This window comes from Eublepharis macularius, chromosome 1 (genome assembly GCF_028583425.1).
Source record: "Eublepharis macularius isolate TG4126 chromosome 1, MPM_Emac_v1.0, whole genome shotgun sequence".
NCBI lineage: Eukaryota > Metazoa > Chordata > Lepidosauria > Squamata > Eublepharidae > Eublepharis > Eublepharis macularius.
In genome coordinates this window covers 199,922,556-199,949,736 of record NC_072790.1, presented here as the reverse complement: position 1 = coordinate 199,949,736, position 27,181 = coordinate 199,922,556, and positions in this window count along the sequence as shown.

Sequence of the window (27,181 nt, the reverse complement as noted above, 5' to 3'; positions counted from 1 at the left end):
CATCCCTACGAAGGCATCATGATGTATTTAGATGGGCCCAGTTCTCATTGGTGCATCTGAATGAACCGTCCCATAGTGAAAACTCTCTGAGTGATTGTACCGGCTAGCTGTTGGTTCTCCCAGCTGTTATCTGCAGATAGCTTTCCCATCCCACCCTCAGCATTACCACTTAATGTCTTCTCGTGTTCTGGTAATATCTGCCAGCTATTTCTTCCAGTGGCAGAGGGAACAAGGAAATCACTCCACAGGTAATTTCTTATGTATGACTTTGGTGTATTGATTAACAGAAGAAATATATGGGTAGACCCAGTTGACTCAGTTACTTACTCTTTGCTGAAGAAAAAAAAATAGCTGATGTGCATATGTTTGAACCCCGACAACAACTTTGATCCAGTTGTGTCAATCAGATATTCAGTAAGAATGGAAGAGGAATTAATACATCCCTTCCCCTTTCTCTTTGCAGGACAGCTGATCAGTGCTAAAACTGACTTTCTGACACGGCTATATGCATGCTGTCCCAGCTGCTGAATTAGGCAAGGAACAGTAAGTGCATGCAGTACCTGTTTTCATGAATAGGCTCTCATTCAGCTAGTGAAATGCACACAGATTCCTAGTTCCATTTACAAATACACTGGGATCCAAGTATATGGTAAAATTGAATCTAGTTCTTCTAAAGTCAGGAGAACAAAGAATCAATTCACACAAACAAACAAACTGACATGCCATGATGTGGGCAAAGTGGATTCATGCTGCTAATGACCATGGCGTGCAAGATGGCCATATATTTGCTTTAGTCTATTCATGCTCCATTTGTCAGTCTAGATGCTGCTATGAATAATCATATTCTAGTAATATTATGAACAACTATATTCATACATTTAGAAATCTGACAAACACCTGATTGAAAAAAACTCGTTTCTTGATTTGACTACCAGGCACTTGTTTAATTATAGTTACACAGGTTGTTGAGGACTCAGCTTTTATAAACCATTAACCCTGTGATTCTATACCTGTTTCTTCTTTTTTGTGGAATATGTTTAGAATCAAGATGTTGGAGTATGTATATCTTCCTTTGGATGCAGTGAACACTGTAGATAATATCTCTATGGACAATATGGAGTTTGATTTTTCTGATATAAGTTGATAACTCTCTATTTCACCCTGGTGGCTTTAGAAGCTGTCCGTGGCCACACAGAGATGAGACTAGGTGACAAACAACTATTTCCCCTCTGAGTTATTTTACAGTTACCTTAGTTTAGACAATCTGGTTCTGGCATTCTGCTGAATGCTGCAACCTGTCCAATAATTCTATGATAACAGAGAGATTTTCCTAGTGAACTTCCTTTCACTATATCTAGAAATGAGATACTAAACTATTACTGTTGTTTACTCTACAGATAGAACTGGATTACTGGACAGCCAGTTTGGTGTAATGGTTAAGAGCAGCAGTACTCTAATCTTGAGAACCAGGTTTGATTCCCCACTCCTCCACTTGAAGCCAGCTGGGTGACCTTGGGTCAGTCACAGCATCTCAGAGCTCTCTCAGCCCCACTCACCTCACAGGGTGATAGTCGTGAGGATAATAATAACACAATTTGTAAACTGTTCTGAGTTGGTGTTAAGTTGTCCTGAAGGGTGGTATGCAAATTGAATGTTGTTGTTGTTATTTGACCAATTAACAGTATAAATATGAGCTTCTGTTCATGGTTTTGTCTCTGTGTGTTCATAACATATCAATTAATTGCATTTTGATTAAGCACAATCACATAATAATTACAATCAGAACTAAATTATAATAAACTTAGCTGCAAAGCAGCATTTTCTCTACCCCACACACCTATAGCATGCTGTACCAGCTGATGTGATCTTGACCACAGTGTGCTAAAACTGGAGCAAGTGAAAGCATGAAAGCATGATGTCAATGCATGTTGAGGAACCATCATTGGTCAAATAGGGGTTGTTCCAACAGTAAATCAACAGCAATCTGCCCATGTGAATACCACCCTGCAGTTTGAGTTTTGATTATTCTCCAGTAGAAGATAATAGAGGTTGCCCTGTATCCTATCACTCTAGTAAGCCATTTTTGAAGCCTTCCTCAACCCTAAGGAGAGTTCGTCCAACCTAAATGGCTCTCCCTTCAATGAAAGAATTACTTGATTTGGAGGAAGGCTGGAGGAACTCCCCCCAGCCTGATAGCACCCTACCTCCTAAAGTTAGAATGAAACGTGTGAAGAAGTCTGGCCTTTGAAAGAGAGGAAGAGAAAGAGTGCACGCACACTACTTGCCAGCCACCCAGATGCCATTTTGAGATAAACAAGTAAAAAAAAATTCCTCTGGATGGTCCTCTTCACAGAAGATTTATGAACCACTGTGCTAAGCAAAATTCAGTGCCTTGGTGATGGCAGTAAGCAGCATGGATTGGCAGCACTTGAAAGGATCATCCATTTATTCTGACATCTTAAAGTAGCGGTATGATTCATGAACAGATATCTCTCAGTGCATGATGTGGAAAAGTACTGCCTTGAGCAGAAAATAACTGGCAAAGGTATTTTGTGCAGCTTTCCCCTATATACACATACACAGAGAGAAGAGTACACTTTCCAACTATCTTAACAAGAAAAGAAGCATCTCACTTTGCTTTGCTCACTTTCTCAGGATGGTTTCTTAAATAGTGGTATGTGGAAACTGCATAAGAGATCACATACTGATGCACTGTAGAAAGCTTAATTTCTCAAGTAATTTTCAATCGATGTAGTATCTCTGGAGGCAATGTTTTCAGGTGGGTAGCCGTGTTGGTCTGCAGCAGAACAGCAGAATTTGAGTCCAGTGGCATCTTAAAGACCAGCAAGTTTTTCAGGGATGGAATGGTTTCTCATCCAGACTGAGTTTCATTGAACTGGACACTTGGTGACAACGTAATTTGACAGAATTCCTAAGGCTATCATTTTGAAGTCACTGTTGAAAAGAAGTGGCTGGACATTCAGAAATCATAAGGATAAACTCAAAACAAATTTGAGATACTGCATTTAACAGCCTATGAACTGTGTAATGCCATTTGTATTATTTATAAAACAGCTAAACCATCAATACTATACATTAATTAACAGTTCAGGAAGACCTTGCCAGTTTTAGGGACCATATCACTTCAGTCAACTGGTTGAATGGACCTTATCCCTCCAGTCTTGCTCCATCTACACAGGCTCCCAATTGGTTTCTGGGCTCCTTTCAAGGTGCTGGCACTGACCTTTAAAGTCCCTACACCTACGCTTTTAATTTTAATTGATTTTATTATGTGCTTTATAATGTTTATTTTATTTTATTTGTCATTTATATTCTGCCTTTCTCGCTGAGGCTCAAGGCAGATTACATAGTGTGAGGTTAGTACAATCAGCAGCAAGGACAAGGGCAGGCATTTCCATACAGTGTCAAGAACATTTCCATAAACAATGTCATAGGGTAAATGAACACAAGTTTACAAAGACATAGCATTAGCAAAGGTCCAATACGGGGTTGAAGAATGGCTGAAACAGAACATAATCAATTCTAGGACTTACATTAAACAACATGAGGCACACGTAGTATACAGGAGTACATATTTAAAGGCTTAAAGCAACAGATAATATGTAAGGCAACATAATGGTGAAGTCTATGGTTCCTAACTCATTAGCAAAACATCTGAGACCCCTTTCCTACAATACTGCCCTCCTAACTGAGAAAAAAGCCTTCTAATGGCTAGCTGCCTTAGTGACCCTGACGGGGCAGAAAGTTAGGATATAAATTCTGTAAATGAATAAATAAATACTTGAAGAAGCCACAAAGACAAGAAGTGTTAAACTAGGAAAGACAGGGTCAAGGACCCATTAGGAAAGAATCAAACATAGGTTCTTATTTGTCAAGCATACACTCCCAGATCCTACTCTGAAACTCTAACCACTACAGAACACTGGCTTGGGAGGCGCTGTTGTTGAACAGTAGCAAGCAGCTGGGTCTGGGTGAGTCATTGAAGTCATGTGATATCAAGTCAGCCAGTCGTTGCTTCTGGCCTGGCCCCATTGTGTCCTCTCTCAATGGCCAAAACATTCCCAGAAAGAAACCTGCCCCCTCCCCATGTCTTTACTGACAGAAACCAAGCTTGGAATACTGGCTAAACTGTTACAGTTGCCTAGCAATAGCCGCTGAGGACATCTAGTTAAAGCTACAGGAGCCCCTTTTATCATTTTGTATTTTTTTTTTTTTAGATTACAGATATTTCTGCAAACCTGTGGCATTTTTCAGGTGTGCAGGAAGATATGTCTTGTCTCTTCATGGCTCCAATTTCTGGATTTAAGTATCCAAGATCAGGGCCACTCGGCTATTAGTATATAAGATTCTCAGTAACTAGAGATGTATAGTCATTTATCTTTCAAGAAGGCTTAAAGCCAGTTTCTGAGTAACTGGTGAATGGGACTGGAAAGTGTTGAACACTCTGTGCTCTCAGATTCCACTGAATTTCTGAAACGGCATCCAAGCCAGTCATTAATGTCTATTCCTAGTGCCATAGACACCATTTACAAAATTAACAGTGCTTCAGATGGATTGAAACATAGCCACAAGCTTAGACACCCCTCAATTTGAGGATTTAGATTAAAAATTTGTGGCTGTGGCTTTTTGTTGCTTTGGTAACCATTGTAATATGGCTTGTAAAGGTTTACTTCTTCAGCTGAGCCTGAGGAGGTAGAATTAATCTTGTATATATTGACTGCTGCACTGTTAGAGATAACCTCCAGATAAAATGTCCCTAAATTGCTATGACTGTCAATTGATTAAAGAATTTAGGGTTCATTAATTATTTATCTTTTAATGAATCGATTGCTTTTAAATAAATTTGAATATTACCTACATTACAATATATTTTCCTTTTTGAGGCACAGTTTCTGATTAATATACAGATTAACTTTGCTAATTTACATCCAAACTTGGAATCCAGCAGAATAAGTAACATTAACAAAACTTGTAAGAAAGTATAGAATCATGCACTAATGTTAAACAAAATTGGTCAGTATTTGATATTGAAACTTATTCGTTAACTCTCAGGAAAGTTGTCTACAATCTCATGTGTACTTACTTGGATTTTATGATATTTACTTCCGAGTAAAAATGAGTAGAACTGAGCTGCACGATTCTTTGCTATCTTCCATGTTATTCAACCTCTATGTAAAGCCTTTAGGAGAACTCCTTTGCAGCTATGGAGTAGATGTCATCAATATGCAGATGAAACCCAACTCTATATCTCATGATCCAGGTCCCCATAGGATGCTGTAGAAATCATGGATCACTGCCTGACAGCTGTGGTCAAATGGCTGAAAATGAACACATTGAAATGGAACCCAGACAAGACAGAAGTGATGCTTATTGGGAAGGCAGAGATCTTGAAGGACATTGTAGTCCCCACTTTCAATGGAGTTTGTCTGATCCTTGTAGACTCAGAGCGGAACCACAAGTGACAAAAGGCACAGGTTGGACACTTGTCAGCTTCCCTCAAGTTTTGATGGGAAATGTAGGCATCCTGGTCTTGCAGCTTGGCTCTCTGACTGCTGTCAAATGGGTTTTTCAACTGTCACTTTTCCAACATTCCACCAAGCTGCCTACATTTCCCATCAAAACTTGAGGGAAGCTGACAAGTGTCCAACCTGTGCCTTTTGTCACTTGTGGTTCCACTCTCAGTCAAGAGCTAAGGATCCAGCACTACTATTAGAAAAGCAAGTTAAGGCAGCTGCAAAAAATGCTTTCTACAATGTCACTATAGCCTGGAAGATGGCTTCCTACCTCGACATGGCCAACTTGGCCACCGGGATCCATGCTATATATAGTGCATTCTATACTTTTTATTTTATTATTTTTATTATTTATTTACATCATTTATAGTCTGCCTTTCTCACTGAGACTCAAGGCGGATTACACAGTATGAGGTTAATACAATCAGTATCAAGTAAGTACATTTCAATACAATACCATAAGGTAAACATATACGAGTTTAAAGACATAGCATTAGCAAAGATCCAAGACATAGTAGAAAATACTGAAGCAAAACAATCAATTCTAGGACTAACATTAGACAACATGGAGCGCTGGTTGTACATAGGAGTACATATTTAAAGCAGCAGATAATATAGAAGGCAAAAATGGTGATGAAGTCTATGATCCCAACTTGTTAGTGAAGCATCTAAGACCTCATCCCTACAATACAGCACTCCCATTTGAGTAAAAAGCCTTTTTGAATAGTTCAGTTTTGCATCTTTTGTGGAAAGCCAGGAGAGTGAGGGCTCTTCTGACTTCCTCAAGCAGGTCATTCTACAGGATAGGGGCCACCACAGAGAAAGCCCGTGTACAGGCTGCTGCTGACTTCAGCTGTGTGCAGCCTGGTACCTGCAGGAGATCCTGTTCAGATGAGCGAAGCTGCCATGGAGGAACATAGGGAGGGAGGCGGTCCCGTAGGTATGTTGGACCAAAGCCATGAAGAACTTTGTATGTAATAACTAATACCTTGAACTGAGCACGGTAAATGATGGGTAGCCAGTGGAGTGACTGTAGGATGGGAGTGATGTTCATGCTCCTGCTCACTCTGGATAACAATCGAGCTGCAGCATTTTGCACTAATTGGAGCCTCCTAGTTAACTTAGATGGGAGTCCAATGTATAGAGCATTACAATAGTCAAGCCTTGATGTTACTATAGCATGGATCCCAGTGGCCACGTCAGCCGTGTCAAGATAAGAAGCCATCTTGCAGGCTAAAGTGAGGTTGTAGAAAGCATTTTTTGCAGCTGCCTTAACTTGTTTTTCTAGTAATAACGCTTAATCCAGTATAACCCCTAGGCTTTTAACTGAGTCTACAAGGGTCAGACGAACTCCATCGAAAGTAGGGAGTACAATGTCCTTCAAGATCTCTGCCTTCCGAACAAGCATCACTTCAGTCTTGTCTGGGTTCAATTTCAATTTGTTGTTTTTCAGCCATTTCACCACAGCTGTCACTCAGTGATCTAAGATTTCCACTGCATCCTGCGGGGACCTGGATAGCGAGATATAGAGTTGGGTGTCATCTGCATATTGATGACATCCAACTCCATAGCTGCGAATGAGTTCTCCTAAAGGCTTTACGTAGAGGTTGAATAACATGGGAGATAGGATTGCACCCTGAGGAACCCCACAAGATAGTTCCCATTCTGGAAATAGCTGATCTCCAACGGCAACCTTTTGAGTCTGCTCCAAGAGAAACAATTTAAACCAGTTCAGGGTACATCCTTTGATGCCCACTTCTGTTTCTAGATGCCACAACAGGATGGCATGGTCTCCTGTATCAAAGGCTTCAGACAGATCCAGGAGGAGCAATAAGGAGGCATGGCCCTTGTCCATATTCAGACGGAGATCATCCACTAATGCTACTAGTGCTGTCTCTGTCCCATGTCCTGGTCTGAAGCCTGATTGGAAAGGGTCCAGAGCACTAGAGTTATCCAAGAATGTCTGGAGTTGGTCAGCTACAGCTCTCTCAATCACTTTGCCCAGAAAAGGGCAGATTAGAGACTAGGCGATAATTGGCCACATCATTTTTGCCTTGGGGTGGTTTTTTAAGTAGTGGATGGATAACCGCCTGTTTGAGCTGTTGCGGAAAGCTGCCCTGAGTTAGCGATTGATTTACAATAGATCTCAGTGGCTCACTTATGTGGTCCTTCCTTCAGATTAACAGCAAGGATGGGCAAGGATTGAGCACACAAGTGGTTTTCAAAGACATCAAGATCTTGTTAAGATCTGTCATTGTGATTGGTTCAAAGCAGTCCAAATATAAGCTGCATGGTGTATTTGGCATTTCTTCTATCTCGCTTGCATTGCAGCTAGCATCTAGATCAGAGCGTATTCATGTTATTTTATCAGCAAAAAACTTAGCAAAGGCCTCGCAGTTAATTGTCTGTTCTTGGGACTGTAAAGGTTCAGATTTAGGGGTTAGCAGGAGTCTGGATATCTTAAACAATTGGGATGGTAGTGAACTTTTATGCTACCCTGTGGATTTTATTCCTGTGACCCGCTCTGAGCCCACTTGTGGGGTAAGTGGAATATAAATCAAATAAAATAATAAAATAATAATAATAATAGTTCTCCAGCCTATTTAACTAGGAGACTCCAGTTGGTGCAAAATGCTGCAGCTCAGCTGTTATCAGGAGTGAGCAGGACCAGGAATATCACTTCTATCCTGCATCACTCCATAGGCTACCTATCAGTTACCATGCTCAGTTCAAAGTATTCGCTATCTCATACAAAGCTCTTCATGGCCCTGGTCCAACATACTCTCCCCGTGTTCCGCCATGGCAGCTTTGCTCATCTGAACAGGGTCTCCTGTAGGTGCCACCCTGTACATGGGCAAAACCAACAGCTGCCTGTACACGTGCATTCTCTGTGGTGGCCCCTGCCCTGTGGAATGGCCTGCCTGAGGAGGTCAGGAAAGTCCTCACTCTCCTGGCTTTCCTCAAATGGTGAAAAAATGTATTATTCAAAAGGGCTTTTTACTTAGACAGGAGGGCTATAAAGTAGGAAGGGGATCTCAGATGCTTCACTAAAGAGTTAGGGTCCATAGACTTCACCACTATGTTGCCTTATGTCCTATCTGTTGCTTTAAGTATGTGTTCCTATGTGCTACTTGTTTTTCATATAATCCTACTGGGTAGTTATCTAATGTCAGTTTTAGAATTGTTTATGCTCTGTTTCAGCATTTCTTCAACTCTATATTGGATTCTTGCTAATGCAATGTCTTTGTAAACTTGTATTTATTTATTCTATGGCACTGTTTATGGAAATGTCCTTGATATTGATTGTACTAGTCTTATGCTATGTAATCCACCTTGAGTCTCAGTGAGAAATAAATGACATAAATAATAATTTAGGAAGGGCTACAATTCTGCTTTTCTTTGACAATACATGGTTTACTTTATGCTGGAATTTCTTTATATACTGCAAAATGGGTGCCAAACAATGGCTACTCCAGGAGGTGGAGCCAGCCACAAAATGGCTGCCACAACTTATTTTCGGTCACATAATGATAATCTTAGTGCTATGATGGCAAGTGCTGCTAAAGCAACATTTTTTTTAAAAAATCTGCATAGCCAATCAAATGGCTAATCAGAAGCCTTACTGGCCAAAAGACCTGCATAGCCCTCCTCACCAGTGTCAGTGGGTATCATGGTGGCCATGGATACTGGGTTGGGGCCCCCTGATATATAGGGATGATTTTTTTAAATAGATAGATAGATAGATAGATAGATAGATAGATAGATAGATAGATAGATAGATAGATAGATAGATAGATAGATAGATAGATAGATAGATAGATAACTGCCTCTTTGAGTGGCCAAGGGAAGGGTATTTACATTATCTTAACAGCCAAGATGGAGAAGGATCAGATGCACAAGTAGAGGCCTTCACAGATCCTGGATTCTGTCAATATCCATCATGGTAACTGGGTCAAAATCAGTGCAGTCAAGACGATTGTTCTGTAAGCGATCAGCATTAAATCAAACCTTTAATTGTAATTGTATCTTTTACATTTAGGCCATGGTCCAACCAAAGATAAGCACTTTAAAATTCCATTGATTTCAAGAAGAATATGTTCAGCATATGTTTAACTCCCCTACTGAAGTAATTCATTGGCACTGAAATAGTTCATTGGCAAATGGTTCATTTGTCTTATTGGAGGTCTTAATTTGCTTGACTGCTTTTAATGTCACACATACCTAGAAGCAGGGCTTTTTTCAGCTGGAACATGGTGGAACAAAATTCCACCACCTCTTGAAACTGGTCACATGGCCGGTGGCCCCGCCCCCTGATCTCCAGACAGAGGAGAGTTTAGATTGCCCTCCACACCGTGGCATGGAGGGCAATCTAAACTCCCCTCTGTCTGGAGATCAGGGGATGGGGCCACCGGCCATGTGACCATTTTCGCCAAGGGCGATTTAAACTTCACCCCCTCCCCCGTTCCAGTTGACCCAAAGTGATGTCATTGTGTGGTCCTGAGTTCCACCACTGAGTTCCACCACCTTTTTTCCCGGAAAAAAAGCCCTGCCTAGAAGGCATGATCTTTCCCTAGCCATGTATAGTACATAAGCATGGAAGACAGGAGCACTGAATGTACCAAACTGTTTTGGGAACGGAGACCCTGTATGTGCCACCTTTATCCCAGTCTCTTCCTACTCTGCTCAGTCAAACAAGATCTCTAGTAGCTACATGCTATAAACATATGTAGACGGGAAATTGAGGTATCAGGGCTTTGGTGTTCCCTACACAAGGGCATTGTACCAGTACAGGGAAGGATCATGTGTGAAATGTTTTTTGTTGAGTATTATATTGTTAACTGGTTTAATGAGTTGTTTTAAAGGTCTGGTTTAAATTGGTGATGATGTATTATCTTTTGATTTTTTTAACCACCTTGAGTAGGCTTCCTTCTAATGTGACTAAAAAATAAAAGTGGAAAAATAAAACATTTTTGTTTACTCCATTTATCATCCACCTTTTCCACAGAGACATTTCTATCTGCCACAACCTCTTGAGTTCATGTGCCTAGGTAAGATATGGCTGACAAATATGAGCTTGTAGAAACTTGCTGAACTGCTGTGATTCATGGAATGTTTGAAATATTCTAGTTTCTGAGGGAAAGGTTTCTGCAACTGATTAAACAGTGTTGTTTCTCTTAGGGAAGTGAATGTTCAGTTTTGGTTAAGAGTGAAGCTATTTATTTATTACCTTTATAATCCACCTTAATAGAACTCAAAGTGGCTTACATGGAGGATTCCAGGAGGTTTCCTGTCCAAGCACTGATTAAACTCAGATCTGCTCCTCTTCAGCAAGGTTGCTGTACAACATACCTTTAGACATCCTCTGACTGGAACTAACTGGGCAAACCTTCAGCAGCAGGTCTTTGTACCTTTTTGTTCAATATCCATATGACTATGTCTATTCCTATACTCGCAACATCTACAGATATTTAATGCAGGCAAGGCCTATTGGAGCCCCCCCCCCATCCAGTAGCTGTGCCACCCGTTCATGTAATGTTGTGACAACCCACAATCTGACATTGTGTCACCTCAATCAGGAATTGATACATCATGCTCATCACTACCCAGGCAGCAGCATATCACACTTGATAGGGTTTTTAAGGCTGAGACTTGAAGATACTTTGACACAGTGCTGACGCTGCAACCACACAGACCTAGGAGAATGTGCAGTTTCCAGCCAAGGGTAATGGTGGATGGGTTCAGTTTGAAACACAGTTTCTCTGTGTTCAAATAGCATAGGACATGACATAGACTGTCAACATTGTTACTAGCTATGCCAAATACAGTACAATCTGCTTGGCTCAAACCTTTAGCACACACAAAGGGGCTATTCACATAACCATTTCCCCCCATTTGATGGGCACATGGTGAAGTCATCTCAGCAAGCTAACTTGTTCAGGAAAATTTGATATGATAAACCAATTTTTTTGAGAGCTATAGCTCACACACAGGATTCAGCAGAAAATTTCTTCTGACAGAAGAGGGTGGATTTTCACCGACTCCACCTTCCTTCTACACCTTCTTTCCTCCAGCTCTCTCCTCATGCTGTTCTTTCAGGTCCTCTAACTCCCTAGAGTAGCATTTTGAAAGGGATTTAGGACTGAAGAGGGAGGGGGAGATGAGGCAGTCCTGTCCCACTGATAGAAATTCCTCCCATTGGCAGAGATTTTCTGTGGGATCTAAATCCATTGCAACCTTAATTTAATCTTTTAGTGCACAATGAACTATGATCCTATCATATTAGACTGATAAGCATGAGTCATATTTATTTATTTATTTATTTATTATTTTTTCAAAAGTGGGATACCTAGGTAAAGGGGGGGGGCAATTAATGATAAAAAAAATAACTGTAAAGGGAATCTTTGTCATCGGGTCCATAGCCGTTCCCAGCAGTCCTATGCTGGGCAGATTGGCCTCTGTAGTGGGAACAGGCTGCTGCTGACCAATATTTGTCTTCAGTCTGATCCAAAAGGGCTTTTCTTACGTTTTTGTTTCTGAAAATTCCATTTTATTAGCAGGAATAGGTTGGCACAGAACTGTCTGTGGGTAAAATCTTGGGAAATAAGACATTTGTTAGCATTCAGAATAGTGAATTACAAAACACAATTCTATGGCATATTCTGAAGAGGTAAATGCAAATCAGACATTTGTCTTTCAAATGAAGGGGGAAAAACCTTCTCTGATGGTTCTGAGAGGAGTGATTGATTGAATGATTACTCTATAATGATACTTTATAAGCTGTACCTATTAATATAACAGTTTGTTTACAACAGGCACTTATAGATAATGTTATAAATACATAATGCATTGAGAAGGAATGTGCTGTTTGGAATGTAGGAAGAAACAATACAGTGCCATAGCAGGTAGATATGTTCATTAAGCTAAGTATGTACTCTGGAATGGGGGGAGAAACAGTGGAACACATTGGCAGGCAGATATTTTCATTGTGTACCGTATGTATTCCGGAATATAGGGTGAAGAAGGCTGCCATTTTGTAAGCAACTCTGGCCGTTTCCTCACGGTCTATCAATAGTGTGAGACTCACAGAAGGCTGCCGGCTTCCTCGTGTGATTTTTAACACCATCCATTTACAAAACACCATAAATCATATTTGGATAAGAATCTATCCTCTGTTTGGAATGTTGTTACAGACCTGCAGTGAGCAGAGATGTACTATGAGATGCAATATGAAATAACAGAATGTGGTGCCATTCAGCTATGTTCATTTGTCTAAGTATGCACCCTGACTGGAATGCAAGATGTAACATTAGAGTGATAGTAAACAATTATGTTCATTTGGCTAAACTGTTGTTTTATGTGGATAGCTGATTGTGAGATAAAGACACAGATTGTAACATAAGAATATAAGAAGAGCCCTGCTGAATCAGGCCAGTAGTCCTTCTGATCTAGAATCCTGTTTCACAGTGGCCAGCATTGCCGTGAAGGGCTAATAACCATGGCATAGAGGCCAAATACTTCCCTGATGTTGTTTCCTAGCACTGATATTCCAAGGTTTACTGCTTCTGAATGAGGCAGTTCCGCGTAGTCAAGTAAATCTGCATCTGTTTCCCATGCTTTGGAGTTCAAAATTAAATTCATTCGGTACCAAAAGACAAATGCCAGCTTAAATTCTAGATTGCTTTGGTTTGTAAATGTGCACGTGCACGTGCGTGTGCGTGCACACACACACGCACACATACAAACATGAACACACAAATACATATACATTCATTTATGCTTTTTGCAATATTGTTGCCAGATGTTATCTTCGCTGATAATGGAGCCAGTTAAGATTAGAAAGCGCTATTTTGCCTGGTGTATTAGCACTTCCACTTTAGAATAATCCCTCTCTCATGATTCCGTAGTATTTACAATTTTTGTAAGTACCGATTATATTTTCAAAGTCAAAGTGGAATAAAATTAGTGCATTGTAGATGGCCATTGTGCTTTCTGCAGTAGTCAGTCGTACCCATATTTGAATAATGCTTTATGAATGTAATTTGAGAGGTAAGAGCTTGATTCTTTTCTCTCTTTTTTTTGAAAAAATACACTTACACGGGCAGTGTGAGCTCTTGCTGAGGATCTTCGGTGTTCGGCTATTGTGTCCTTGGAGAGTTAATAAAGAAAAAACTTGGTTAGATGGATACACAGTGGCATGTGGGTGGATTTCAGGTAAATGAGTATTTAGTCACATTCTTTCAGCAGCTGAGGGGAAAAAACCCTGTTTTGATCATGCCACTTACGCAGTCAGTTTCAACTTGAGAAAATGAACTATATAAATATCTCATTCACAAATGTCAGAAAGGGGGCTTTTGGTTTGACTATCAGCAATGATACTTGTGGAATGGATGTTCCAAAGGGCTTGGTGGCCCATCTGGGATGGATGGATGGCTTTCAGCAGAAATACATTACTTTCCAAGCCTGTGTCTCATAAAGCACTCATGACCAACGTCAACACATTACTTTGCCAGCTCGAATGGCCTTCCGCTGACACTCTTCTCTCTCACCTCCAATGGTACAGTGTGCTGGAAAAATTAACACGCAATGTCATCACTGCTGGTAGATAAACACATGTGTGGAGTGTCAGGCATAAGTAGGAGATTACAGAACACATCTTCCTAAGTGGCACTTATAAATACAACACATGTCGCTTGCAGAAAATGTCATTGAAAAAGAAAAGCAAGACTGCAACCACAGTGGATTATATCATTAGCCAAACTGGAAAGTAATCGCTGCTCATGGCTGCCAGGATCTGTCACTACCCTGGAGCCTCTAGCCTCCTGAGTAGAAAAACAAATCACCAAGTTTAAATTAATATGGAGAAGAGCGAGTGGCACACTCCATAAAAGGAATGTGCAAATTAGAAAGCAGTGTGCAGGGTGATATAGGAGTAGCGAATGGCTTGAGAAAGCCAAGGTACATTCACAAGATATGGCAGGTTTTTAAAAAAAAGTATTAATTTTGCTGCTTAAATCTTTATCATTGTTATGGGCAAGTTCATTGCAGCCTGATGTTAACCATATTCTTGAGCAACCAGTCCTTTCTATGCTACTTGAACATTGCTTCTCTGTATTTGAGTCCAGTGGCACTTTAGAGACCAACAAAATTTTCATAGTGTAAGCTTTCAAGAGTCAGAGCTTTCTCTTCTTTTTGAGAGCTCTTACTCTTGAAAGTTTGCACTCTGAAAATCTCTGAAAATCTCTTTGCCAGCATGGTACAACAGAACAGGCTCTGCTACATACATGTCACCATGTCATACCATAAATCTCCCTGGAATTATAGAGATAGAAATCCTTCTAGTGCTACAAAAATGTAGTGACTGAATTGATCCTTTAAGGTGTTTTTGGAATTATTGGAAGTTTGCACTGTCTATGATTGGGGCTTGCATGAGAACTGTTACTTATATTTTATTCAAAGTAGAAAAGTTTCATTAATTGTCCTGGTGATTTAAATGGAAGAAAAAGGCTTCTGCCTGGTCAAGCTGATTAATGGTCAAGCTATCCCGGCACCATCCACAGCATCTGACAGCAACCCCACAAGATCTTAGGAAAAGATTTTTTTTCCAGCATGGCTCTTTGAGTTTATTTTTAAGGAAGGGGTCAGGAACTGATCATAGAAAAACTCTTTATATGAAAACCATGTCCTTGACTGCTGAGCTCCATAACCATTTTATCTCCAGATCATATTCATCTTTATCCAACACATTCCATTTTGAGCAAGAGGAACAATCAGTTCAGTTGTCCAAAGGAGTATGGACACACTGAGCATGCCAGCACCCAAAGTGTCCCTTGAGGACTCCTAAACTGTTCCAAGGGTTCGACAAGCTAGTGCCCAGCCTGTGTGCATTATTTTCATTTAGATTCCCCTTCCCTCCTTGCAAAATCAAATTAAGCTTACTTGACTCATAATGTCATGTTGCCCCAGGATTCCAATGATCTGGAGCAGGGACAAGGATATGACATCACAACGAAGGTGCGTTCTGCTGTTAGATGTTATAGAGGCAGAGAAAAGAACTGCACAAACAGCTGCCATTTATGTGTCATTCCCTTATTTAATTTAGTTAATGACTTGACCCACAAAGTGTTTTGAGGATTTGATATGAGAGCTTTGAAAAATGTTGTAATTAACAGGAAAGTAGTAGAGGTACAACAAAGCACAAACAGAAAGGTCTCATTTGCTCTTTTAAAAAGCTGTCTCACTAGCTCCGTAAACTGTTGTGTGCAGAGTTTAAGTAGCTACTTGCGGGCACCATCTTAAAGGAAAAGGCTCCGAAAAATTCAGGTGTGTGCCTGCCTCCTTTGCTCACAGCCTTGAGCATTTTCTTGGCCCCTCCACCTACAGATTTTTCTACATCTATTTTCTGATAGATGCCTGAAGCCTGAAGTTTTCCAAGAAGTCCCCATGCGGTTATATCAATTTTTTTGCAGCAGAAGACCAAAGAAAGCAAGGTAATATATGAACTGGGTTGTTCTTTGCTACCTCCAGTCTGCATTACTTACTGAGCAAAAGATTATAATTTATTCTGTCAACATCTTTTTCAAAGTCCAAATGAATCATGCTACAAAATTGACTTGATCTTCTTCAGAAGTGAAGCCTGCTCTGGGACTCGCTTCATTTCAAATGGATTATATACTCAAAGTAGAATTACACTTATGCGGGGCGGGGTAGGGGGAGAGACTTGACTGCTTTATGTTTGATTCACAATCGAAACCGCAGTAGACGTCACAGGAGGTTTAAGACCAAGCACACACACATATACTTAGTGCATTTGATTACAGATCAGCAGGGAATAAACAAAAACACCCTCTTTTTGTTATATTAAAATCATACTTTTGTTCCCATGTTAGATGCTCACAACACTGTTCTCGCAAAAATGGAATGAGCAGCACGCAGCCGGTGCTGTTGCAAACAAATATCTTATTTACCATTTTCATTTAAATGCACACTGGAAGAAAATGGTAAAGAGGGTAGAATGCTTGTTCTTCAAATGAGAAGAAGCTTTTTTTAAAAACTTGAGACCGTAGCAAGTTTGATAGCAGTGCATGAGCATTATAGCTCAGTAGTAGTACAGCGGCAGTATGGGGAGGAATGTCAAGGGGACAACCTTGGAGCCTAGCTAAGGAGGCAGAAGGCAGGCTTGTCTCCCTGACAGCAGACCTCTGAGAATATGAACATAACACTATTGGAAAGACAGCCTAAAACACTCTTCTAGCCAAGAATAAAATTGCTTGAATAGCCAGTTTATGATGAGTATGCGTAAAGGTGGATTGGTCATTAAGGCCAACAGGAAAAGTCCCTGTGGGCCAAAGGGGGGGGGCACCATAGCCCCAAGTGAGAGGTGGCTCTTGCCCCATACACAGTAGGGAAGGAGGTGCCCAGTCAAGTCTGTGCATGGTGGGGAAGGAGACACCCAGCCAAGTCCAGGACAGAGAAGGAGGCATCTGGCCAAGCCACACGTGGTACAGGGCTGGCTGGGCAAGTTCTTTCTTCAGCCCTTCTTTGAAGGGCAAGGTCAGTTTGCAACACCATTCTTTCCTCCCAATCCACCCCTATGTTTGAAGGTGAAGGAGGAACAAGAACTGTAGTGTAGTTTGGAGAGTCACTGGAAGGAACAGTCTGGAATAGAAGAATCTTTACAGTTTCTCTCTCTGAGACACTGGGATGAGGAGGAGAAGGCATATGGGTGAGAGCTAACTCCTATTCCTTCTTTTAAGGCTCTGGGCAATTGATTGAGATAGATAGAAAGGTGTTCCATTGCGGAGAGTTTGTATGAGAAGTTTTTTTCTACTTCTGTGAAAGAAATGACAAAGGAGACACCTAATATAAAAAGAACCAATAAACGGGTCTAATACTAATAAAAGAGAGTACTTCTCTGTGATACATTTTGTTGATTTATATGTATTTATTTAAAATATTTTTATGTTGCTATTCCACCCAACTTAGGGTCACCAAAGCAATGAACAATAAAAACCATTATAACAAGCTTTAAAACACAAACACCCACAAATGTATAATAAAACAATTTTAAAAATTAGTTTAAATGAACAACAATTAAATAAAACACAAACCGGAAGGAGAATCAGTGAGGGAATGTCAAAAAACATGTACGTCTTTACCCATTGGCAGAAAACAATGAGAGGAGGACAGATTCTCCCTGGAAAGGGAATTCCATAATTTTGGTGCACAACCAAGAAGGGTACCAAGAAGGGAAATCAAAAAGTAATAACTTTTAGCCAGTTTAGGAGCTACAGGATGTCTGCTGCAAAAGCATCCTTGGATTTCCCCTACCCCATCTTCTCTAACAGCAAATGACAGTTATTCTACAGTTTCTTCAGGAAGAGAGAAGAGGAAGCAATTAGATAGGCTTATAAGCATTTACTATCACCAATCCAGTGAATGGAGTTCCATCAAATTCTGGATAGTAAGTACTCTAATAAGCCCTGACCTGGATAGCCAAGGTAAGCCTGATCTTGTCAGATCTCAGAAGCTAAGCAGGGTTGGCCTTGGTTAGTAATTGGATGGGAGACCTCCAACGAAGACCAGGGTTACAGAGGCAGGCAATGGCAAACCATCTCTGATAGTTTCTTGCCATGAAAACTCCACCAGGTGTTGCTGTAAGCCAGCTATGACTTCAGGGCACCACACACACACACACAAAAATACTCTAATAGACTAATACGAAAACTTATGTCCCACAGCAGCATATGAGGGTGCTTATTTATCTATTTAAAACATTTACATCCCACCTTTTATCACAACCAGGGCCATGAAGACAGGTGTGTGTGTGTATGATAGAAATATCTCTTATAAATGTATGGCATGGAGGAGAGATTATTGAGGAAATACCAGATGGAAAGAAAGCTTTACCTGCTGGCAGAAGACAGAGATAGAAGGGAGCAGAAAATTATCCCTGCGGAGAGGGTTCTGTACTCTTGTTGTCACAACCGAAAAGGCTCTTTCTTACGTTGCCACCCTCCAAACCTCAGAAGAGAGAAGCAGGACCTCCAAAGATAACCAGAGTGGATGGGTAGGCATTCGTTGAGGTATGCTGGCCCCCAGACCATATTGTGCTTTTAAGATCAACACCAGTACCTTGAATTAAACTTAGAAACAAATTGAGAGCCAGCAAAGATGAGCCAAAACTGGAATGATATGTTTTAATAGATCCACTTGCATGTGGGTACAATTAGTCTCTGTATAAATCCTGTTCCATTGATTCTGCATCTTTTCAAGTCAGGTATTCCTGCTGCATGTCTGTGTCATGTGTAAGGAAACCAGTGAAACACTCAAGGCAGAGATGAAGCAGAATAACATGCACTCAGAGGAGGCTGCCCACTGTATCTCTGCAGGAGTCACTGTCTGGGCAATTTTCTTTTCGATGAGTTCTGCATAGGAGCAACAGCACATCCAGATTGGTGAGTCATTCCAACACACAGTAACCACCAAAGTAGCAGAAGGAGGGGAGACAATGCCCTTAAGTAGTAGGGAGACAGTACATAACATCATACTGTGTGTGTGTGAGTGTGTGTATAATTCACATCAGATGCATCTGACGAACTGTGGTTCTCAAATGCTTATCCTACAATAAAGTTGGTTAGTCTTAAAGCTGCTACTGGACCCTTTACTACTTATCATCAAATAAACTGCTTCTATCAGTAGGTACTGCATTGGTAAAAAAGCTCTATTACATTTATATTTCCTTTTTGCTTCTTGATGGAACTCAAAGCAGTATACATAGAGTTCCCCAGAATTTTTCTGTTCAAATCCTGACCAAACCCCAATGTGCTTTGCTTCAGCAAGTTTGCTGGATTATATGGCTTCAAATAATATCTGTGGAGGCTGATGTCTGATAACCAGTTGAAACAATCAAGCAAATACATGACTCGCAATGTTAACCTGAGAAGCAGAAGAGATGAGGGCTACTTAGAGATTATTCTCACTTATTGACCTTTGATTCTGTTTTATTCCATGCTTCTTCCAAGAAGCTTGGGTGACCTACACAATTTCCCATTTAATCCTCACAATAACCTTGCAAGGTATGATAAAGTGAAAGAGTATAACTGACTTGTAGACCCTCCAGTAAGCTTCTCCTACATTTTGTTTGTTTTAAAATTTCAGGCAACTCAGCCCCAAGATACCAGCGAGCAACATCAACGGGAGTAGTATATATGCAATTTTGGATCCAGGGAATCTTTGTCTAAACCTTCACCAGAGTATGCAGCACACAACTGTGACCACCACTCAATCAGGAGCCTCTGCAATGATCAGTCATAAACTCCAATAGTAAAAGCACATGGCTACAACAGAGCTTCTAAGTGGAATTTCCACAGGCAACTAGCCTCTGTAAACCAGAGCTAGGAAGCAACATCCGGGGAAGGACTTGGATGCTATGTCCTGTTTTTGTACCTCCAGGGCAACTTTGACCACTGTGTGAAACAGGATGCTGGCTTAGATGGATCACTGGTCTGATTCAACAGGGCTCTTATGCTGATCACAGAAATTCCTGCCAATAGTCATTGACCACGGGAACATATTCTCTCATTTATAAGGTTTGTCCAGAGGGCAGAGTTTCAGGAGAAATCTGTAGCAGGCTTTGCATATCAAGGAGTTCCAAGACAATTTCTAATGCCAAAAAGAGGACATTGAGTCAACCCTGTGCTGCTGGATGTTCTTCATTACTTAAGAACTATAAACAAAAAGGAGAAAGGGACAGATGAAAGTATAGTGAATGGGCAGGAGGAACAAGTAAGTAGGCCTATTGATCAGAGGACAAAGGTAACCTATAATAGTGTCAGTGGAGTTGTACAAGGAAGTTGGCTTTCAAAGACTGGATGGTTCTCTGTCCATTGTACTCCCAAGATTGGAACTGATACAGGGACATGACTGGATTGCAGTTATAGTCACAGAAATATTTTTTTTAATTAAAAAAGAAAGCCAAGTCAAAGCAATTACAAACAGAAAGAATGTAGGAGAGAAAAAAGAAACACCAAGCTTTACAATCAGATTTGGTAATTAGAAATCTCACATACCACTATAAATAAAAACAAAGCAATGTTTGCATAGTTCTGATCTAACAGTGTGGAGAGTGGGAAATGATATGGGAATGGCAAGGGGGATGAGGGTGGAGATAGTGTGAAGCTCTGTTCAAGCTCATGTGACGCTGAGTGCAGTTTTAGTGTCTCCACCGCTTTTGATGGAATTGTTTAGCACCATAACTCATGATAGTTTCAACTATAAAATAATAATATTCAAATATTCAAAATACGTCATATACATTATTTTAGAAATCCATATAGCAACCCTGTAAGATTGACTGGAATTATTATCTTGCTGCATATTCATAAATTACTGATGTTCCCAATTCTGTGCAAAGAAGTCAGCATGGGCCTGAATTATGCCACATACTCTCAGCGCAACCTACCTCACAGGGTTGTTGTGAGAATGAAATGAAGGAGAGGGGACTTATGTAGGCCACCTTGGGTCTCCGTAGGAGAGAAAGGTGGAGTATACATAAAGTAAATAAATAAAAGGTTCATGGCAAGGATTCATCAAGCTGCCACAGGCTGCAACAAGCTGATTTCTCCTTTCCTTCCTCAATGGAGCCTCAATAGTCCCTCCCTTCTGAAGCATTTTCAGTACTTATCAGATGGAGGTGTTTTTTTTTGGGGGGGGGTATCTTTTGAGGCTAATTTTCAAAGTTATTTCTTCTACAGGACTGGGTAGTCTCTTGAGACCTGATATATGGGTGGCCAGTGTTAAATCATCCATTCAGAGGCCAGTCAGTTTACTATTAGATATAGTGAAAGCTGGGGCCTGTGAGAAATTGTGACATGGAAAAGTAATTTGGAAATCCTACCTAAGTCCCTAAAATCTCCCCCTCCCAGGATTCTCTAAATTCTCAGGGGCATGTGCAGGCTGATTTTCCTTCCACCCCACACATACACCTTTCCTCTTTACTGACAATCAGCCACTCTGCTGCTTCTGGAGTGTATTTAATAGGAGAGTGCTTGATGAATCCTTGGCATGGACCTTTTATTTATTTACTTTATTTAGTTTATGTATACTCCACCTTTCTCTCCTATTAAATACACTCCAGAAGCAGCTGCTCCTGGGGTGTATTTAATAGGAGAGAAACTGAAAAAAAATCAGTTTATGTTTTGGATTCAGGGTTTCTGAAGGAATTATGTACCATTATTGAGTTTTTCTGGAGGAGACGTTGTTGGCTTGGCTGTAACCCATTTGGGTTTTTTCATTATTTTGAGTTTTAGTCCTGTTCTTTGCAACGAGGGCCTCCAGGCTCTTTGGGCAGCTGTTTTTGTACTTAACAGCACCAAAATCGCAGAGAACATAGTCCTCCCTCTAAATCATCGATCCACCGAGTTTTTCCTCAGTTATACCACACACTCACTCACACAATGGACCTGTAGAAGGTGAGTATTGGCAGGTGTACACTATATGAGGAAACCAACTAGTAAAGGCTTAGCAGAGCAGCAGCAGTATTAAAAACAATTCTGCTTTTGTTCACTTTTTTCCCCCTATAGTGCCAATAAATTATTACCTTTGCATCCTACTGTTTTCTGTTAATGCCATATTTCCATGTTCTTTGCAGTTTTATTCACACAATGAGGGGGTGTTCTCACATTAATTGTCACCAATCTCCATCATCCAAGTGCAGGCAGGCAGACAGCATGATGGTCTGAACACACACACATGCACACACAGCCTAAACAGACCTGTATTTTTTCAATAACTTTTCCTTTTGCTGTGGACAAACAGGCTTATTTTTGAAAGGGCAGAGTCCCATGTTATTCAATAGTGCTTACTCTCATGGAGTGACATTAGAATTGCAGCCTATGAGTGAAGTCTGCACATTCCCCTCCCCAACATTTCCAAAGCTGCTAAACAGGGAGGGGGTCTCCCCTTGAGAGGACCCAATTGGCAGGGGGACATTGCTATTAGTGCCCGCCTGCTGCTGCTGCTACTGCAAGATAAAAACCAAAATGAAATGAAACATACAAACTTTTGTGTAGGAGGGTATAGTTATAATTTATTTTCCCAGATTCGGTTCAAAATTCTGGAAGTTGCTTTAACAAATGAAACAGACATTTCCAGGTGTATTTCTGGCTCGTTTGTTTCATTTTGCACACCTCTAGTATATAGTCCTCATAAGATCCTTTTTAGATGCTTTTCTTTTTTTGTTTTAGTTAATATATAAAATCACATTTTTCTGCATACCTGGGGAGTCTCCTAAGCAGGAAACTTTGACTGTGGGTGGTGTCATTGTGTAGTCTTGCTTTCATTATCCCCACAGGGGCCAGCCAGTTTACTATTAGATACAGAGATGAGGAGAGTGATCCGTCACCAGTAATGCTCACCTTTCAGGCTATGGCTGCCTACAGGAACAGGTTCCACCAGATAACAACTACATCTCTGAAGAGGATCTTTTGAATAAAAGTGGCTGTTTTACATACAGCATACAGCATGCATCATTCATCAGATTCAGAATTCTGCAAGAGACAAAGAAAAAACATTCTCAGTGCCACTTGTGAAACTGACCTTATTTACAATGTGGTTTTTTTAAAATCGACGTTTGGATGCAAGACAAAATTAAGCCTTTGGCGTCCTGTAATAAGTTTCTTTGCATTGTTGCTGTGTGTGTACACACACACACACACACACACACACACACGTACACGTACACGTATATGTATATGTATATATGTATGTGTGTGTGTGTGTGTGTGTACACACACAGCAACAATGCAAAGAAACTTATTACAGGACGCCAAAGGCTTAATTTTGTCTTGCATCCAAACGTCGATTTTAAAAAAACCACATTGTAAATAAGGTCAGTTTCACAAGTGGCACTGAGAATGTTTTTTCTTTGTCTCTTGCAGAATTCTGAATCTGATGAATGATGCATGCTGTATATATATATATACACATATATTCTGTATTTTGTGCCCCAGGTGATAATTTTCTAAGTTTGTGAACAAATTTGAAGTTGAAAAGCAAGTTGTGCAGGGTGATAATTGCTGTAAACATAACATGTAATAAGAAAAAGTAACCCCTGTTTCCTGAATTATGTTAAGCAGTCGTGTGATATTGGCATTATATCAATATTAATACACAGGCAACTTTAAAAATATATATACAGAAACACACAAATTGCTACTACTTCTTTTTCCTTTAAAAAAATAGAAAGTGGCATTCCAAAGCTATTATTCACTGGTGATATCTCACAAGTCAATTTGTCAGTCTCATTTTCAGATGATGCAACTATTTATCTCACATGACTAGGTCTATAGAAATGTCCCCAAAGAGGAGACACCACCTCACTGACAATGGTGACAAAAGGTCAGCTTGTTGGACAGTTCCCTGAAAAACAGTCTCTGTGTCTTGCAACTTTTTCTGATCCGCTGGACATGTCCTGCCTGAAAAGGTCTGGTTTACCTAAGGGACCAGCACCTCCCCCCCCCCCATTTTTATATTGCTGTGGGGTTAATAGCTATGTCGTGTGGGGTCAGGGAAGACATCTGTGTCTCAGATAATATGCTTACGGTGATTACCACACATAATTGACTGACCTTCCCTCATTCTTTGCCTGCTGCAGGCCATGACTGATAGGGTGAGATGTTCCAGAGGAGTTTATTTTCCATCTCACAGAACTGTGCTGCTGAGCAAATATTTTAGCAAGCTTTGAATGCATTGCCTCTCAGGCTCAGGGGTTTGACAGTTAAAATAGGAACTTGGTGACCAACTTAATAATATTAGATTTTCAATCAGTTTGTGGAAGGGAGAGGGGAAAAACCCATGAGCAAATCCTACTTTAAGTACATTTTAGATATACCTAAGTAAGCGGTGAACTCTGAAGGTGAATTTGTCAAGAAGCCATCTTGAATTTCTTGTCTGTCTTCAAACTGACTCACCTCAGACAGCTCCAGGAATATCAAAACACAACACAAAACTTGAAATAAGCCAATCCTAGGAGAAGCTCAATCATAAGGGAGGCAAATGTGCAGCTGCATGTTTAAAATATACTTAAGTACAATATGGGGTGGAGGGGGAGATATTTACATAGAAGCAGATTTTAATTACATATGCAGGCAAGTTTGCCCAGCCGCTAAACAACATATTTTTATGCTAACACTTGTGTTAGAAAGTAATTATATGATTTTTAATCTTTATATTGATCTATCTACATTTATCGATACTGTGATAGTTTTGTGTTTGAAACTGTATATATAATTTATTTCTTAGTTTTTTATTCTGCTTCTTCCATATACAAGCTCCCAAATCATTTTACAATATTAAACAATGTGTAATAAAATGGAACTTCAAACTCAAAGCCATCACAAAAGCAACAAGAAAGAAAAACATAATTAAAAAAGAAAGAAAAACGTAAAAGCAACACTATACAAATCTATACAAATCTAGTGGGATTTTAACATCCATACCAGAAACTGAGATGATCACCCCCTCCTTTTTTTTGTAAAGAGAAAGCTGTCTCTCTTTTTTTAATATATTGAGGTGAGGCGGCCAGAAGAAGCCTCCCAAAAAGGGGTGTGCCACCACAGAGTGTGACGGAGCTGGTGGCCACCAGTGGCAAGTGGCAGAGGTCCTGCAACAGGACTTCTCCCAAGAGAAAGATACGCAGCAATCAGATAGTCCCAAAGGGAAACAAATGTTGTAACAAAAGCTTGGGGAGGAAGGGCAGTAATTTCCCCTCCCCCTTTCAATGCTACTAAGGATATTTAGGGGCTCCAGAGAAGTTCACAATCTCCCTAGGAATATTCAGGCAAACAAAGGGTGATTGAAGAAGCACTGAACCATTCCTAGATAGGTCAGGCCACCATTTATGTGCCCCCTTTTCCTGCCCCTTGACAGGCCTACTCACACCTGTTGTACAGTCCCATATATAGTAGTGATTTTCAGTATATCTCAACCTGAAACCCACTTTTAACCTTCAGGAGGTAACATGAGATCCACTGAATGACAAGAATGTGACAGGAACTTATATGGCATCAAAGACATGTGACATCAGAGTCACATGAGAAAATGACTGACTGATCTTAGTTAGAGTGCTAGACTAAGGACTAGAGATGGGCACGAACCGGAAAAAACCCAAACCATGTGGTTCGTGGTTTGTCAAATTTCACAAACCATGAACTTTCACGACCTGCCCCTGGTTCGCAAACTGGTTCATTTGGTTCGTGAAAATGGCACATCCAGGTCAGAAAACCATCACTTCCGGGTCAGCAGAAGGTCACTTCCAGGCCAGGAGACGTTCACTTCCGGGTCAGTAGAAGGTCTGCAGGAAGTCCATCCCCTGTTGCCTAGGAAACTGATTGATTGGCATCAGGCTGTCTGCAGTTACGAACCAAAAAACGAACCAAAATGAACCAGCCTAAAGTTCATGGCGGTTCGTCAGAAATGGGATCTGATGAACCGTGGTGCACTAACCACGAACCAGCCTAATTCATGCTTAATTTTGGTTCGTATTTTGGTTCGTGCCCATCTCTACTAAGGACTATGAAAACCAAGTTCAAATCCTCAGTCTGCCATGGAAGCTTGCAGGGTGGCCTTCGGCCAATCACACACTCTCAGCCTAACCTACCTCATAGGGTTGTTGTGAGGATTAAATGGAAGAGAGGAGAATGATGTAAGCCACCTTGGGTTTCCATTGAGGAGAAAGGTGGGATATAAAAAAAGTAAATATAAATAAACATACCGCTGTTTCTCTCCATGCATGCACCAAGAGACAGGAGACCTGACAACCTTTTTAGAAAGCAGGCCCGCCTGATTTTTAGGGAAGACAAAAAAACTTGAATAGTTCCCCATTGCTTCCATTTCCTGTATTGCCACATTGCTGTATTCCTGCAAGGGTGGACCATGAAACTGCTGCAACACTGCAAGACGAAACAGGGGCTGCATCCTTATCTTGTCAAGAGAACTGAGGACATGATCCTTGTCTTGCCATGCTACAGTGCAAAAAACCAAGCCGTTGCTTCTTGCACTGCACTGCGAAGGTGGGAATGCATGAAGACAGGGTGCATGATCCTGTCATAGTAATGCATTCAATAGCTATTTAGAGGGTCACCATGTTTGCGGCGTGCTCCATGATTAACTGGGACTCGCGAGCATGTACTAATTGTGAACGATATACTAACAAAAGGTGGAGTCTCTGAGGTGCAGGGTTTTTTTTGTTTTTTAGTTTTTTAAAGGCAAGTTAGAAAGTTTTCTACGAACATTTCAGCTCCCTCAAAAACATCCTTTTCACCCTGAAAATATCCAAGAGAGAATATTTGGTGCAGCTTTACCGGTATGCCCCACCCTTTAAGGGCCCTCCTGCAGCTAGTGACTCTGATACGCTTAATGAAGCTTTAGCCTTGCACTGCTTCTCTCTAGCAACCCATCCATAATATATACCCACAGGAAACATGGCTATATTTCTTGATGAAGGCTTATGCCTTTGTTATCTACAGCTCGACACTGGGAGTGTTATTCCCACCAGAAGAATAGAAATCGATTTCTTGTCCCTTCCACAACTTGCTGAATCTCTCTCATTTAGGTGATCCCACCTGGGTCTGCTCTTTATGTGCACTGAA